The sequence below is a fragment of the Bactrocera dorsalis genome, chromosome 2 (assembly GCF_023373825.1).
Source record: "Bactrocera dorsalis isolate Fly_Bdor chromosome 2, ASM2337382v1, whole genome shotgun sequence".
Lineage (NCBI taxonomy): Eukaryota > Metazoa > Arthropoda > Insecta > Diptera > Tephritidae > Bactrocera > Bactrocera dorsalis.
In genome coordinates, this window is record NC_064304.1 from 34,993,919 (window position 1) to 35,011,392 (window position 17,474).

The following is a 17,474-nucleotide window of genomic DNA, read 5'->3' on the forward strand; positions in this document are numbered from 1 at the left end:
GTTTAATAAATTTTTCACTGTAATCTTTGGAAAAAGTTATTTATATACAAATTGACAGGGAAATCAGAGTTTGATGTTGTTTTAGTATCAAAAGTAACCAAATAATTTTGAGAGTTTTTAATTGGGTAAAAATCTATGTTCGTTACATGAAGACCCGATTAACATACGAATAGAAATAAATCCATAAACCAACCTCTTTTATCACTATTTTGAAAGCTAACTTAATTATCTAAAAATTGTAAAAGTAACCGCATGAAAACTGAGGTCAACTTAGACTTGAAACACAAAATGCTCAGGCTTTTTCTGGTATACTTTATGATAGGTTATTGTTTATATAGTAGTTGTTAGGTCTTTATTAAAAATATGTGCAATTTTCATCAAGATTTTTCATTAGCTTTGCACACAAAAAATATTTAACTACAATTTTGTAACAATTTTTCTTCCAATCACACCACTATGCACCGCAATTGTGTCAGTTGCTTTGGCGTCTGGAGTGTTGCCAGCCGGGATACGTCATGTTGCGCAAGGACAACACCAACGGCGCTACGAGCACATTTCGCACGCTGGATTTATATATAGCGCTTTAAAATATAACTGTATAGTTACAAATACACACATAAATGTGCCATATATTTACAGCGCCGCAGTTGACTGCAAACTGACGGTGGCGCTTGCCAATGCAGAAATTAGAATTTATTGTCTGGATTAAAATGAAATTAATGTAGTGCAAGGATATCCGCTGTGAGTCGCTGGAATACATAGTATACACAAGCTGACTGCTGCTGTGATGGCAAAGAGTGGCAAAGATTGATTTATTGATATACTTATCGCGCCTTGTATACATGAGTAGGGTACAAGTTCAAGACTTTTCTAACCCAGCGAGTAGTTGTTCAGTGGTAGAAAGGAACAAATATAGCAAGAAATGTAGAAAATAAGTAGTGAGTAAGGTTTTAGGTTTTATTGAGTTGTAGAATTTATTCCTGCCATATTTGTTAAATACTTGTAGAGTAGTAAATATGGGGAAGAAATATTTTTGAACATTTAAAAAAAAATGTTTCTTTTTTTTATTAGCGTAGACACTGCGTAATTGGTTATTATGGGAGAAAATAAGTTAAGGGTTTAAAATAATAACATATTATCAAAATTATTTCCCGAACAATAGGCGATAGACATGCGGTGATCAGAATTCTTATTTTAGTTGTTGTGTAGTCTTAGATTCACCAATCGTTAGAGAGTAGCGAATCGAATACAGTAAAACAGCTGCAGCAAACTGGTAGCATTTGCAACCCAAGCGGCGTATTCTCTTGCACGAATTCAACTCGATAACTTTGTTGTTGCTTTTATAAGTAATATTTTGACAAAAGAGCAGAAGTGAGCATAGTAATCGCGAAACGAACAAGCTTTACTTTTATTCTTCCATTCATAGACTAAGATTCCTACGCTTCGAAATCGATTGATAATTTTGTCATTTTTGGAACCAGCATTAACACCAACAACAACGTCAGCCTCGAAATCCAACGCAGAATAACTCTTGCCAACAGATGCTACTTCCGACTGAGTAGGCAATGGAGAAATCTCTCGACCAAAATCTATTATAGAAGTCACTCATTATTCCCGTCTTGTTATAAGGTGCAGAGGCATGGACGATGATAACATCTTATGAGTCGACATTACGAGTTTTCGAGAGAAAGCTTCTGCGAAAGAACCCGTCGGGGTAAGCAGAGCAGGAGGAAGATCTCCACTCAATTGGAGAGACCAGGTGGAGAAGGACCTGGCTAGACTTGGCATCAATTGGTGAGAAACTGGCGATTCGGCTATAACCACGTAAGCGGTGTCTACCCCAATAAAGAAGTAGAAGAATTAATATTTTATGCAAAAACGGTAAGAAAATTCAGAGGAGAACTTTATGATGGAAAGTAAAAAAGTACAAAAAAACAGAATATAAACAATAATAACAATTATAATGATAAACAAGCATGTCGCTGTCACGAAAACACCACGCTGATGTTTTTAAGAAGTGTCAGTGAGTTTGGCGCAATTTGTCGTTGCAACAAAATTTCCTAATGAGTTGTAGTGATGTCATTAGAGTTGTCAGTTGCCACACGACGGGCTGTGCAAGTGTTGCGACATGAATATTACAAGTGAATAAAACTAAAACTTGCTGTGCTGCAACTGCAAAGCAAGGCAACAGCAATAATAATAACAGCAGCAACAACAACAGCAACATCAAGAGGTAAGCAAGTTAAGCACAAAAAGTAAAATTGCAGCAACAGTCGCCCAGCTGTCTGTGCGAATTTCGCAGTTCGCAGTTAGCAAATATTGCAAGTTGTGCCACCAGCAGCACAAACAAACATTTAGACTTGCTTATATGTATGTATCGTATAGTTAACGGTTGTAGTGGCAGCAACAGCCAGAACAATTGCAATCAACTCGGCGTCCGTGCGTGTTTGTAAGTGACTTTGTGCCTCGACAACGCTTTTATTTGAATTGCATGAAATGTTCTAAAGACTAAGTTGTTAGGATCATTAGATTATGTGGCAACACTTGCTGTTGATGCCGTTGATGTTGCTGGTGTTGATGGTGCTGCCGTTGCTGTCAGTTGTGAGTATATATAGAGGAGAGCTACATCGTAACCAAAGTTCCCAACAGTTGCATGCCACACACATACATATATATGTATGCATACACAAACCTATTCACTCACATATATAGTATAGAGAGCGCGTGTAAAGGAAAAATAAAAACTGCACTAATATAATTGTTACAACTTGCTGCCAGAGTGGCCACTCTGAGTGCAGTCAAATTGCCAACAGCAGCAGCAGCAGTTGGAGAGCAAAAACAAAAGCAAAGGCAAAACATCTAACTGACAATGTTAGCAGACAGTAACAAGCAGATAACTTACACTAGACGCCCTGCCTGCCTCAGGCACCGGCCTTGACTCCACCAACCGAGTACACACACTTTGACACTAACTCGGCACTCGACACTCGACACTCGGTACTTGCACTAGCTCATTGTCGCAAGCAAACTTTACGCTTGCCGAAATTGTCAGTTATGAAGCTGTAATGAGTGCATACACACACACACACACACTTATGTCATCATTATATTTTGCTTTGACGGGTTGTTAAATAAGTAAGGGAGCACATGTGTCTATATTTATATATGTATGTAATATATATATCTATGGATTTTATTGAAGTACTCTCCTTGTTCTAAGCTTCTGGCTCTATTAATTATAATTTTTGCTTCGTTGATAAATGATGGCAATAAATATGCGGATATATGTACGAATAACTGTAAAATTTGTTACGAATTCGCAACAAGCAGTGCTCATATATTATCACTTCCTCTGCATAATTAATGCTCTGTTTAATGTTTTCTATATAGATAGTAAACTTTTGAGTATTTCCGTTAGAATTATGACATGTAGATTAGATTTATCTTATGTTAGTGTTGATAAGTATGCAAGTTAATTATTTATGTTGTATGACGAGGCCTGTGCGTAGTTTGCAGTGCTAAAATCCAGTTTGGTAAAACTTATAAATATAAATTGTGACAAAAAAGCACCCGAAATTTGTAATTTAAATTGCTTGGGTAAATGATATTTGAAAAAATTGTAGCCGAAACCAAAAAAATCAAGCCAAAGACGGTCAAAATCGAGATGATGCTCTTTTTTTTCAATATTTGTGGTTTGATGCATCATGAATTTGTACCGGAGGGACAAACGGTCAGTAAGGAGTTCTATTGAGCCGTGTTGGGGCCGTCATCGTTCTAAAACGGCCGGAATTGTGGAAGAACAATTCATAGATTTTACACGATGATAATGCACCATGGCATCGAGCCACAATTCTGATCGAATTTAAAACCAAAAATGCAATAAATCATCAATCAACCATCGTATTTACCAGATTTGGCTCCGCACGATTTTTTTCTTGTTCTCCAAACTGAAATTGCCGCTCCGTAAAACCCGTTCTCAGTCGATCGAAGAGATAAAGCAAAATTCGCTGAAAGCCATCCCAAAAAGTGCTTATAGAAGTGTTTCGAGGACTGGAAAAATTGTTGGCTTAAGTGTATTACAGCTGGTGGGGATTACTTTGAATAAATATTAAATAACTAAATGAGGAAATTAATAATAAATTTTGAAACAATTAATAATTAGTTACGCATCAAACCAAAAAAAAAACAATAATTCGGGCTCATTAATTCAGAAACAGACCACTCCTTATTGAAATTAGCAAATCGACTTCAGGACAATCAAATTCAATTCAAAAGGAATAATATGAACCGAAAATGTTGATTAAAACTTTAGCGTGTTAAGTTGTTTTACTTTCACCTACAATTAATAGAATTTGCGATATTACAACAACCGAGTACAAAAATTATAGTGAAAGTAAAAACATTAAAGAATATTTAAAAGAAAACGTTAAAGTCACATGTGTTTTTCATTAAATTCATTTTTCATGGATAATGTCTGCATCAATTCAGCCTTAATTTCAACTTCATTTTGAGAATTCACTGCGAATTTCAAGTGATTTCATTATCGACTTCAACTTTTTATAGTTTACCGTTTTTCTGCGACAATTTCCCAATACGCGTGCCATTATATACGCTCGCTCATCACTCATTCCGCTGGTGGACGTCACTTTTATTTACTTAATTCAATTAAACTTTTAATGCAACGTCGATGATGCGTTCCAATATCACTTAATAGTTTAACTAAAGTACTACTTCATGTTGTTTATTACTGTTGTTATTATGGCTTTTTGTGGATGGCCTCACTTAGCGGTACACCACACCGGCCATGCTATGGGCGTTGAAGTGTCGAGCACTCAGGCCCAACATTGCGGATGAGTAACCAACAATTCCCTTTCGCAGAACTTTAGCGTTTACGTTTTTTTTTTCCCCTACAGCAGCAAAAAGTTGCCAAGAAAGCGCCGTCGTGGCAAAGACAAACAACAAAAGTAGCAAAATTGCAACATCGACGGCAACGCCATAAACTTAAACGTCATTCATTTACTTCAAGTTGCTCGATTACTTGGTCGGTGGTGGGCCGTTGCCTGCTTGCTTGGTTAGTTGCTTGGTTGGACGCTTGCCGGCTGTCGTTGTGGTACGTCTGTTTGCTTGTTTTGCTGTTCGAGTTAATTGAAATTGGCTGCTTTTATGTCCAGGTAAATTTCCAGTCCGATGAAGTGGTGGCGCACAGTTTGCGGCAAGAGCGCATGCAATGTCACAACGAAATGTGACAACAATGTTGCTGCAATTGGCACAACTTCGCAACACTTTGCGCAAAAACTTAAAAGTTTTCAAGGATTCTAAATCGTATCATTAAATTCGTTGCCATCATATTAATAAATTCTCATTTAACCACTTTGCGCTGGCAACTGGCGCGGAGTAGTTGCGCTGTGCTGTAAGTGCTTGTGGGTGTGTCAGGTAGGTACATGTTTAGACCAACTAAGATCGTGTATTTCAACGGAATCGATCAACTTTGTCAGCTTCAAGTTTTTCATACGAAAATTATATAATAAAGATACAATTCTCGGAAATATCAGTAATAGTTTTGAAAGGAAGCAATTTTTCGCTTCGTAAAGCAAACTGCAGCCATTTTAGCAAACGATTGATAATCCGAAACTGTTTCAGTATTTAAGAGACGTACGCAAGCTGTCTTCGTTTCGCCATTTCTCTGCTCGCTACTGTTCTCTTGCCACACAAATTACATTTAAAAGCAAAAACAAAGCTAGCGAGTTGAAGTCGTGCAAGAGACTATGCGAATACCTCTTTAAAGTGTTATAGCCACTATCTTCAGTGCTACCAAGTTTTTTTTTGCATATTTTAGACTAGTTTAACCACTGTGAATGGTTCAAATGACAAATGGAAATACAAATTTCCGTGCATCTTGTATTTTTGAAACTTAAGATTTCAAATCAATTATGGTATAGTTTGTTCGATTCGCTGCAGAGTAACGCTTGACTAATCGAAGATCGATTTACTAAACAAAAAATCTTAATTTACTATTATACATTATTGCTTAATCGAACTCAGATCGTGTTGACCCACTGGTCTGTGGGTTGTTGTCCAAACTATAAATTTCGCAGTCTTTAACTCTGTGGGTTCTTATCCAGACTATAAATTTGGTTGTGTGTTTTGATAAAGTAGCAATCAGCTGAAACATTTTAATCATTATAAAAAATACAAAATCAAGAAAAAGACATAATACAAGTATAGTATGGGTATTCTGTGGTAGTACTAGCTGAAATGCGGAGCTTATATTCTACTGTCCGAGATTTTCAACAGAGCGGCAGGATCTGGAGATGGAAGTGTCAGGCCGAATAACACCTGATAATATAGTGCCTTACCATGGAAATGACGACAACTCTGTTACTGCATGAGCTGAGAAGAGCCAAACAACTAGAGCCGCGAATAGCGTGCTAATTAGGAGTTAAGGGTTTAGTACGTAGGCATACTGCTTCGCAAGTCCAATTTAGTAAGATCACATTGATTAGGCGTGGTCCCGAATGGGGTGTACCCTTAACGAGCAGGACGAATTGTGCATACTGCATACCACTAGGTGTTAGCATCTATGGAAGATTCTGGTCAATCGAATGACTGGCTATGCGAAAGGCAAAAACTGGTTTCTTAATTTTAAGCTTAATGTACTTAATTAATTTCGCTACACGAAAACGCTATAAAAGCACTAGAGTTAACATATAAGTACTGGTTCTCTGTGAGGGGCTCGAACTGTCTGCACAGCCTAATGGAACTGAAGAGATGAAGGGGATTATCAACTGAAGTATCCTTTTCTAGTTATTATCTTACATATACGTATAGACACATAAATAAATCAATTATATAGCATTTATGTTAAAGCATTTTGCACGCAAATCGTTTTTTTTTCGTTTTCGTAAATTAAAAAAAATCTTAATTGCATTAAAAGCAGCTCAGTGACTGCACACGAATGCAAAATGCCGAGCTATTCTGTGGAAAATAGACACGACGTTGTGGTGACGCCTGACTGTTGGTGTGGGGTACGTGCAACTAACGGTTGTGAATTGTTTATATAGCCACATACATACAGACGAAAGGTTTCAAGGTTGCATTTCGTAGCAGAAATGAGTAAGCTGTTGTGCCTTGCATTTTGCAATGAGTGGTGAAATTTATAAATATGTTCCCCTAAAGCAAGTGAATAGCGAAATAATCAGGATAAAGAAATTAATTTAAACCGTGATTGTATTAAAAAAAAAGCCAAAAAACAAGCAGCCCGTCAAGTAATTTGGTTCATACTAGGCACTTAATTGATTCGAAACAAAAAACATCATATCTAAAATGTAAAAAGTAAATTCGTAATCCTTCTATGCAACAACTAGTTAAATCGTTTTTTTCTCCAAATTTCAAACCGAATAAAGTATTTATTTGAAAAAGCTTTTCAAAATAATGACTTAACACCTTTTTTTTATTAATTTGCCCAAACGTGTTATTAACTGCAAACGCGGTTTTAATTACCACTTAATTGTAATGAAATTGAACCACAAAATAATTATGTAAATTTTCGAAAAGCACATCGACACAAGCACGCACAAATAAATTGTTTTGCGATTAAAAGCAAATATTATTTTTGCCAAACGAAGCCGCGAAAATTGTGTAATATCAAGAGTGGTGTAGAACCGCAATATTTACGAAAACTAATTAATACAAAAATCAATTAAAAATTATTGTAAATATATGTTCGGAATATTAATGCCTTTGTGGAATTAAATTTATATTATCAAAATATGTTTGCTTTTTGCGAGTTAGTGTGTAGTGGGTGGGCCGTATGTTCTACGTCCAAGCATATATTATATGAATTTATTTTTCGTATATAAAATTAAAACTCAGACGTAATTCAAAAACGTTTTTCTTAACAAATATTATTGTTAACTATTTCTTATAATTTTTTTTGTTTAAAAAATATATTAGTATTTGACTGTCTAAGGTTTTTTAATTGTCATTTAGACATAATTTCATTCTTAGTAGGCATTCTGCAGCACTAACCATCAAAAACCATATAGTCACCTTTGAAAGAATTATTACAGTTACATTAAAAGCATTGTCTTCGTGTCTTCCACTCATGTTCATTCAACTTGGTGCTCAACAAAGTAAGTTACTCTAGGCCATGATATAGTAGGAAGCATTGCCTCTGTGAAAGCGGCCAATAACACTGTCTCATAAGAAATTCGATGGACGGCGTGAAGGTAGGTGCTTTTTATGTTTTTGTTGTTGTTGTAGTGGCAGAAAACAAGTAATTGAAGTAATTTCGAGGCATGTTGCCGAGCTGACAGTCATTGGACCGATAAAAAATCGTGTTCGTTCCGGTTAGTTTGACTCGACTGTCATGAGAACGGTCCTTTTTATCGCCGAGTTCTATTGTACACTCGGAAGAAAGATGATTGAGCAACAACCCTAATTTGGATTGAGATCTATGAGTATTCAAATGTGATGAGAAAATCAATTATAAATCTATTCTGTTAGGCGATTGAAAAAATAGTTTATCTCAGCTTTTCGAGAAATGGATAGCAAAGTCAAGGCAATAAGAAAGATAGATTTTTATTTAAAAAATATTTTAATTTTATTTTTAAAATATTTTTTGAATTTTTTTGTCATTTAAAAATATTTTATTTAATTTTTCTCATACCTCGTATTTGCATATTACTTATACTATGACATATATTTAATCAATCAAACGAAGTAACTTTTAGTTAAATAGCTGTAAAAATGGAATTATCGCACTCAAAACGAATTTTACTATTTATGTGTAATTTTATAAATAAATTGAGCAAAAACTATTTCAAACTTTTTTGAACAAAATTATAGCGAAAAAAAGCTTTGACTTTCATTAGCCATGAGAATTTTGCATAACAATTGCATTCACCACAAATCCCAAAAGCCATAGTCAAATGTAACAGTAGCATTGTTTTTATTAAAAACTTTTTATTATTCAAACGTCGATATTTTGAATATTAAAAGCCTTTTACAAAATTTGTTCAATAAATGCAACAATACTTGCAAAAAAAAAGTCCTTTTAGTGATGTTTGTATGTAAAAGTGGCGGCATGTGTTTGTATAAAAACTGCGCAATTTAATGGAAAGCGAACTTTTATTGAGTCGAACTTGTACTTTTTTAGAAAAATTTCCGCAAATAACTAAAAAGGTTGATGAAAAAGTATGTTTTTTAAGAAGTCGAACATAAAAGTGCGGTCTTGGCTAATTTCCATACAAATCGCATTAGTGATTGACTAGCTGACAGCTGGGCTTAGTTGACGAGGGGAGCGATAAATCAACGCCGCAAAACAGACGGTAAAGAAAAACTCAACAATGTAATGAAAAATCGCGTGAAAAGTATTTGAAAAACGAAATACTTGTCACTTGTGCGAAAGAATTACACAAAAAGAACAATAAAGTAAATGTGTGTGTGTATATATGTGTGCGCATAGTTAAAAAATAATGCAAGTCTAGACTGAATTACGCCAATTTTTGTGCTTAATTTGGCCAATGTTTTTGTTTTATTCTGTAATTTCAATGACAAACTATGTTAAAGAAACAAAAACAAAACAAAAAAAACAAAGCATTAAACATATTAAATGTGAATGAACTTTGAAGGTTTACAATCTAACCCTTGATTGGCACTTTTGCTTTGTAGCATGTGTGTGTGTCTGCACCGCGAGTTGAAGCGATAAAACTGCTGAAGGCTAGTTACAAGCCTTACGTGTGTATTTATAGTGAGTTCTGATGTTTTTATTGGCGCGTAAAATATATAATTGAACACTCTTATCGTTGCAATGAAACTGCAGCCGAAGCTCGATGACTAAAATATTCTTTTGAATACCTTCGCTTATTACAAATTTGTTGCGGTTGCGCTAAAACAATTTTATATACAATTTTTCATGGGAGAACTGTCTGCAAATTTTTCGACACCAACTTAATTCTAGTCAACGTATGACCAAATGAAGATGTTGCGAAAAGAAACATCTATAGAAGTGTGGTAACGGAGACTGACACACACACAAAGGCACACTCTTATAAATATATACTTATCGCTCTATATTCAAACTTGACGAGAATGGTGAAAGTCGTTGCCTACATTTTGGAGCGAATATGAAAAATCTAAAAGTTAACATTATACCCCTAAAAGCTCGCATATAAGAAATCAAGATTATACGAAGGCATTATAACTAGTTATATTTCAATACAAAAAAATATATATAAAATTAAACCCTCTTATGATTTTTGTATGCGTATTTTAATGTTTAACGGCACTTTGGTGATTATTTAATACAATTTTACACCCTGCAACTTTACGGGTTGCCGTTGACAGCAAACATCTAAGCCAATTTAGCAAATATGCCGTACATATGCGACCAAATTTTCCAATATTCTTGTCAATGAAGTGTTTCCAGGCAGTTGCTGAGCAATGAAATGCTCGCAGTTAGGTAATAGCATATTAGTAGAATTTCAATCTATATTCCGGGTGCCCAGATGGTCTTCTTTATTTAATTCATAAGCTCAGGTGTTTGCGGGTAATGGGATTACGGTGAAATAATATCTCTTTTCATGATTTAAGTAACAAAAGTTTCTATTTTTGGTCTGTAAAGACGTCAGAAAATTAGTTTCTCCCTGCCAATTCAATAATTTTATTCAAAAAATATTTCCATTCAATTATATGCCTCACCGCAAATAATTACTAATAACTAATAAGTTGTTGCTGTTATTGTCAAAGCCGTGCCCACGAAAAAAATATTAAAATTCGAAGAATTTCAAAGGTGTTTCATTCTATGTAAACAACGCGTCGATGATTAGAGGCTAAAGTTCAAAAGCGAGCAAAACTTTAATTGTAATTATTGTGATTGAAACACGATAGCAGCGACCCTATTGGAAATCCGGAAGTGCAATGATGAATATATATTGAAGTTTTATTATAGACATTCATTTTTTATGTATTAATATATATCCTTTTTTTGATAATAGTATTCATTTCATAATCTCAAAAACTATTTTCTTATCCTCAAAATGTTGCCGTTCCGTATTTCAGAGTCTGAGTCATTGATTTGTATAGTTATACTATCAAATATATATTAGCATATATATATGCAAAAAAAAAGGATAATAGACTTTCAATGTCCGAATAATATTTATAATAATGTTTCAGCAAGTGCCTTATAATCGATTTGAAACACAAACAAATAAAATAAATATTTTTTTATGTATTAATTTATAGCTTTTTTCATTTTCCTGATAATACTCATTGTTTTCTTATACTCAATTATTGCCGTTCTGTATTTTCTACAGCGTCTAAACCAATCGCATGGTTAGTCATCCATTGCTACTTCATTGGTATTAGTAAATTATTGCGAAAAGGCAATTATATGTTACCTACATATATGTATGTAACAATTGCAATATTTGCCTGACTTAATTGTGTATAACAAATGCCGGTGTTGATTTAATTCAAACAATTGCCTGCGAACTATGCAACAACTGCACTTAAAATGTTAATTGTATATATGAAGATATTATACATGGTAAAAAAAAAATGAATTTTATTTTTGGAAAAATGAAAACGTTCGGAAAAATTTATATTTAAAAAGTTAATTGGTCTGGCAACTCGTACGTGAAATAAAAGAAAATCGGAAATGAGCGTTTAATTTTCATTTATATTGCAATTTTGATGTCTATTCTTATGGTATAAAATAGACTAGTCGCATAAAAAACAGTCAGAACTTGAAAATATCTAACTATTTTGTTAACAACATTTTTTGTTGGCGTTTTTATGGAACAATAATTTTTTTTTATTTATATTTTGTCAAAATATTTTAGTTTATTGCGAAGAAAGTGGTAAAATGAGTTAGGCTTTCTCTTCAATGCACGACCCTGAACGACAATATACTACGCCAACGCGATTCACTTATGTAGACACCACACATTAATACACACTAATATACATTACCCACGCAGACTTCACACCTCGACACTTAAGACGCTAAACACCACAACTCTACACTATGCAATAATCAGAACGGACGGTCCTAGAACCAGAGGCCTCTTATTTTGCGTGAATCTCGTACAGGCAAAAGAGCTTACGTCGTAGCATAATCCAGTTTTTCAGATACAAAGTAAAATAAACATTTTTCTGCCTGTTTCTCACTGTTCTAAATACCGGCGGGCAAAATAAGTCAAACATTTAAAAAAAAAAAATACCGAAATTTCGTCTTTTTGTAATATGTGAAGGTTCAGTGCGTGTTAAGTGGAAAGTGCTAAGGTCCAAGAAATGAACAAAAGGATTTCTGACTTACTTCGTATATTTATTGTTTCGTTGTATATAAAGCCATACTTTTAGGCATCTAGTTTCTATACAAAAATAAAGCTGAAAACGTAGTGAGTCATAAAACAAAACCAGTTTCCTTAACCTTGCCGCTACTATTGGCATGTACACACCCTTATAACTTTGTATAAGAAAATAGTTATTGTATAAAAAAAATCTCGAAACTATTCACTTGTGTATATAACCTTCAGTGCACAATAATTGTTTTTTGTTTTTAGCTCGGAAATACCTAACTTTACGCGCTGAGTAAATGAACAGCAAAGAAAATAGAAAAAAAAAACAAATTTTTCACTAAACAATTGTACAAATAATGTGCGCTCAATAACGTAATGAAATAAATTTTATACAGCTTTGGCATAACATTTAATGTAAATAAGTACATCACTACTTCAATATTAAGTTTAATAGTACCACGAAGGTTATTAAAACATGTTTTTAGATGAGGTAACAGACAATAACAGCCGAACTCGATTTTTAGAAGTTTAGAAGCTTGAGCTTAAGGCTCGAAAATAATTGGAAGCGCATAGTTTTTGTATTAAAATGTTTGCAATTTGATACCAAATATATTAAACTGTGGCCGAAGTATACACAAAAATTGTTAACTTTTAAATTTATAGATTCAGTTCGCTTTGTCTCTTCAGGCGACTTCAGCTGTTTATGTTGTGGCGACAGATCGTTGCGTGAAGGAAGACGAAGAACAATACGATGATGAAAAAGCGTTCAGAAAGAGTCGTCTCTGCCCTTTGTTTGGGTATCTTTCTTCGCAAAAATATGTGCCTAATTTATTTTTCTAGATTCAAGGTAATCACATCATAACTTTTTAACTTAAAAAAAGTAATTTAACAATATAAAGAAAGTTTATTTTTTATACTGGAGAAAAAGTATAAAAAAGCGACAGGGATTAAACGGCTTTTGAGTATCTTCTCTGCCATTGGATTAGCTTTCCAGGAGCCTTTCAGGGTCGGTTTTAAATTTGTATGGATGTCTTTTGAGAGACGACATCAAGGCAAATAACATAAAATGAAGAAGTGCTTCTAAGCATCTTAAAGAGATCTAAATAGTAGGCACAGATATGTATATCATTTATGAGCAAATATTAATATATACGCGTGTATTAAAATAAAAATTTCTAACCTCAAGAAAATCAAAAAAAAGTTGTGTACTCAGAACTGGTAATACTAAGTTTGCCACGCAGTTTGTAGCACCACGAAGGAAACGACATATGACAAGCTGAGTCGATTTAGCCAAGTCTGTCTGTCTGTCTGTCTGTCTGTCTGTCTGTGTTTGGCATGACTTTTGCCTAAGGCAGTGATGTATTCTCCGAAAAAATTGTCTGGATCGGATCAATATAACGTATAGTTACTATACAAACTGAATAATCAGAATCAAGTTCTTATAAGGATTATTTTTTCATTTGATGAGATATGTTCAAGAAATTTGGCTCGGGTTATAGTCTAAGACAACGATTCAATTTGTGAAAAAATTATATAGATCGGTCACAATAACATATAGCTGCCATACAAACTGAGCGAACAAAATCATGTTCTTTAGGGAGTTCTCCTTTTGTATTTGTGAAGTGTATTATAGCCTCGGTACAGCCGAAGTTAACGTTTTTTCTTGATTTCTTTTACTGAACCGCATAAAATTTGTGTTAACCAGTGTTTGAGCGCTATTTGGGTGAATGAAAACGTGTGATATGCATTGGAAATATTTGTGGTTATTAAAATAATTGCGCGCGCCATGGAGGCGTGGGAATTGTCTGCTAATGCACGAATAAACAAAGATATGCAAAAGTATTTCCAGCGCTGCAGAGGTGCACAAATACGTGAAATACAGCAACTCGATTCTGCCCTATGCCATTTGTTGCGATCTGCGCTGCATCGGTGTTGAGCTGCCATTATTGCTATTACAATGAATTTCCACTGTAGTACGTCTGATTGTTGCCGTTGCTACAATAATACAGCTGTTTCACGTAGCATTAGCGTTGAAATGTTGCATGTGGCAGGCATTTGACGTTAGCTAACGCGCGCGCATATCAATGGCCAGGCGCCTAAATGTTGCTGCCATTAATGCAATTTATTGTATTGGTTATGCGATACCTGCAAGCGCCTTGCTAATTAGGTCTGAGTTGTTGGCAGCTTGCTGGCAGTGGCTGGCGGGTGGGCGGTGAAGTGTGAGTGTGAACGTGCGTCCGCAATCATTGATAATTCGCAGCTGCCTAGCGATTCATTCATAAGCTAATATAACTGTATATGTTGTGTACACTTACTAGCTATTACAACAACAACAAGTGCAGTGAAAACAAGCAATTACGCGTACTCGCGCGCACCACAGAGCTCATTCATGCGCATGTATGTGCATATATAGGTAAGGTACTGTGTGTGTGCGTGTGTTAACAGGTGTATTAGCTTTAGTTATTTGCTTATATTGTAAATAATGCAATTTGTGTATTCAATCGTTTCTAATATTTAATTGAGGAATGAAATTGAATTTTGTTTTGTCATTTCTGTTGTGCTATGCTGATTGTGCAACAATGCTTATTGTGCAACAATTAGTAAATTTATTTTTAGTTATATGGTATGTATAATTAAAAGTCTGTATTCATAACCATTGCAATTAAATTTCGTAATTGAATTTATCAAAAATAAAAGGTTTTCTGTTAAAATGAGCTCTCAAAGTAAACATAGCACGTTCAATATTGACTTCTTAAGCTTGAAGAGCGACTGGTTTATTGCTAAAGACCAATGATGTCAAATAACTCCACAAGAAGTCGTCAACAGTCGAAATTATGAATTTAGAAGAATTTGTCCATCAATGAAAAAACGCAAAACAAACGGTGTATGCTTTAGAAGACATGTTAGCGCAAGGTTGCAGGGTTGATTTGTTTGAAAACACGGTAAAGTTTGTTCAATACATCACTCTTCTGCGCTTGTCGAATCAAAGACAGATAATCTTTTATACTGTGGCTGCAAACTATTTCTAAGAAATTCGTGGGACCACCAGGAGAAGTAAATGACTTGGACGACAAACATAACGAAGGCAATATATTTTTTTTAAGGGAGGAGGGAGGTTGATTGTCGCGCCTAATGAGCGTTATAACAAATTTTTAACGAGGCTTTCTTTACTTGTTAGTGCAATTTAATTTTAAATTTGAAAAATATTTTCCAAAATTAAATTTTCAAATCTTATAGATATTGGATTAAAAAGTACATTTTACATTTTTATTTTGAAAATAAAATTTGCTAAAATTGGAGTTAAACATTGAAGGTTCAATCAAAATTTTTGAATGAAAAAGTTCTGATTATAATCTAATAATTATTAGAGATTTCTTAAAAGCGCAGAAATCCATTAGTTAACAACCAGTTAAAGGATATAAAAAAATATATAAATAAATAGTACTGAAATTTTGCACCATCTTCGTGAAAATTGATAGCAAAAAGTTTTTTTCCATAGGACACTGTAGTTCTGTAAAGCTTCAAAGGGAGCTTACGAGCTTACGTAAAATACATTACATTGACGAACTAACTGAGTTCATTTAAAAAAACATTATAATTATAGTTATAATTATATTTTAGAAAACTTTATTTAACCCATGGCCTTCATTAAACAGTATTCTTCCAAAAATTTTATGCAGGTCAGTGATTTTGCGAGTTGTGTTTATTACTAAACTGCGCATGTTACTCATACGCCATGTCACACAACAACATTTTTGCTATTTTGCACATAAATCACAAGGATAGGTTAATAATTTTATAAAATTTTTAGTTTGTTGCTTATTTAATGGGCACTTTTCAACTAAGTTGTTTAGAATTATTTTACGATTCCTAAAGAAATCCTGTAACTATGGTACTTACCACTAAGTATTATACTCTGGCAGGATATTTGAGTTTTGGTGCCTTATTTCACTTATCAGGCGCGTTGCAAACAGGCGTTAGCACCGAATTTTTAAAAAAAATTTTATAAATAGTTCAAGTTGATCGTCCTAAATTACAAAACACCTAGGATCACGTTTCTTGTTCGCCTCAAGGCACTTATGAAGAACACTTTCCGTTTAAAATCACAACTCACGTGCGTACAAGTAGCCGATCTGTTCGACGTTATGCGCCTTGAAATCTAACAAGCTAAGTAGACTATCAGTTCACATTTATTTCATTTAAATAGTCTCTTATCCAGAATTGCAATTTGAAATTATCTCTAGTTATTTGTTGTTGCAATAAAACTCTATCATTCAGTTAGATGAGATGAACCTGAAAGTGTTTTGCTGCAAAGGCCTGATAATTTACAGCTTTATCGCATTAAGTATAACTGTAAAAGTTTTTGTTTATTTTTCGTATTGCCTACTGCTAATTACTGCTCTTCTACTTGGACTAATTTAAGGGCGTACGACTGGAAAATTTCCGAACTTCTATTATTTGCTCATCTGCTGGGCAAATGTGTGTGTATGTGTGTAAGTGTGTGTGCAATGTATTATGCTGTAAAGTAAAAACAGTTAATTTTCTTGATAAAGCGTTAACGTTAAATATTAACTGTACAAATTTACAAATACAATAAACCGAATGTGCCACCGCACACTCAAAGCTTTGCAACTATCGCATCTCGTGCAAAAAGTAACCGAGTAAAAACGACAAAAACAATGAGTCACGTGTTTTTATGCAAAATCAACCGTTTGTGTAAAGGAGATAACTAACCCATTTGATAATATTTAAACAGCTGTGTGAGTGCTAATACAAGGTACAATTATTCAAATCTTTCAAATTTGTTGTTGTTGTCGAGATCATGCCCCCGCCGCGTGGTACGGTTTCACGTTTCTGTTTTATGCTATGCAAACACATTAGCACTTCAGCACAATGTGTGTACGTGTAACGGTATCATCTATGGTGTGTTGTGCGAATCAGATCATTAGACAGACGGTCAGTTGGTCTTATCTCATGCAAGTTCATTCATTATATTTGAGAAATGCTATTCGGCTACAGAATGAGAAATATTTTGACTGATTGTGACTCGCACTTGCTTTGATCTCACGTGTTAGACCATGAGACAATTTCAAGCGCTGAGAGAGTGGTAGCAAAGCGCGCTGTGCGTGTATGTCAGCTAATCAATTCGCTGGTGGCTGCTTAGCGGCA

General features: G+C 34.4%; 1 protein-coding gene across 3 annotated transcripts in view; it reads right to left on the reverse strand.

Annotated features, from left to right (window-relative positions):
• The window catches only part of LOC125776865 (sodium-coupled monocarboxylate transporter 1-like), a 99,293-nt gene that overhangs the window by 13,983 nt on the left and 67,836 nt on the right, over window positions 1-17,474 (reverse strand). The window contains exon 1 of one of the 3 annotated variants that reach the window (XM_049450587.1): window positions 16,206-16,483. The exons of the other annotated variants lie outside the window; for them this stretch is intronic. The gene's annotated coding sequence lies outside the window, so the exon portion shown is untranslated. Of the gene's footprint in view, window positions 1-16,205; window positions 16,484-17,474 lie in introns of those variants that run through there. 3 annotated transcript variants of the gene reach the window in all.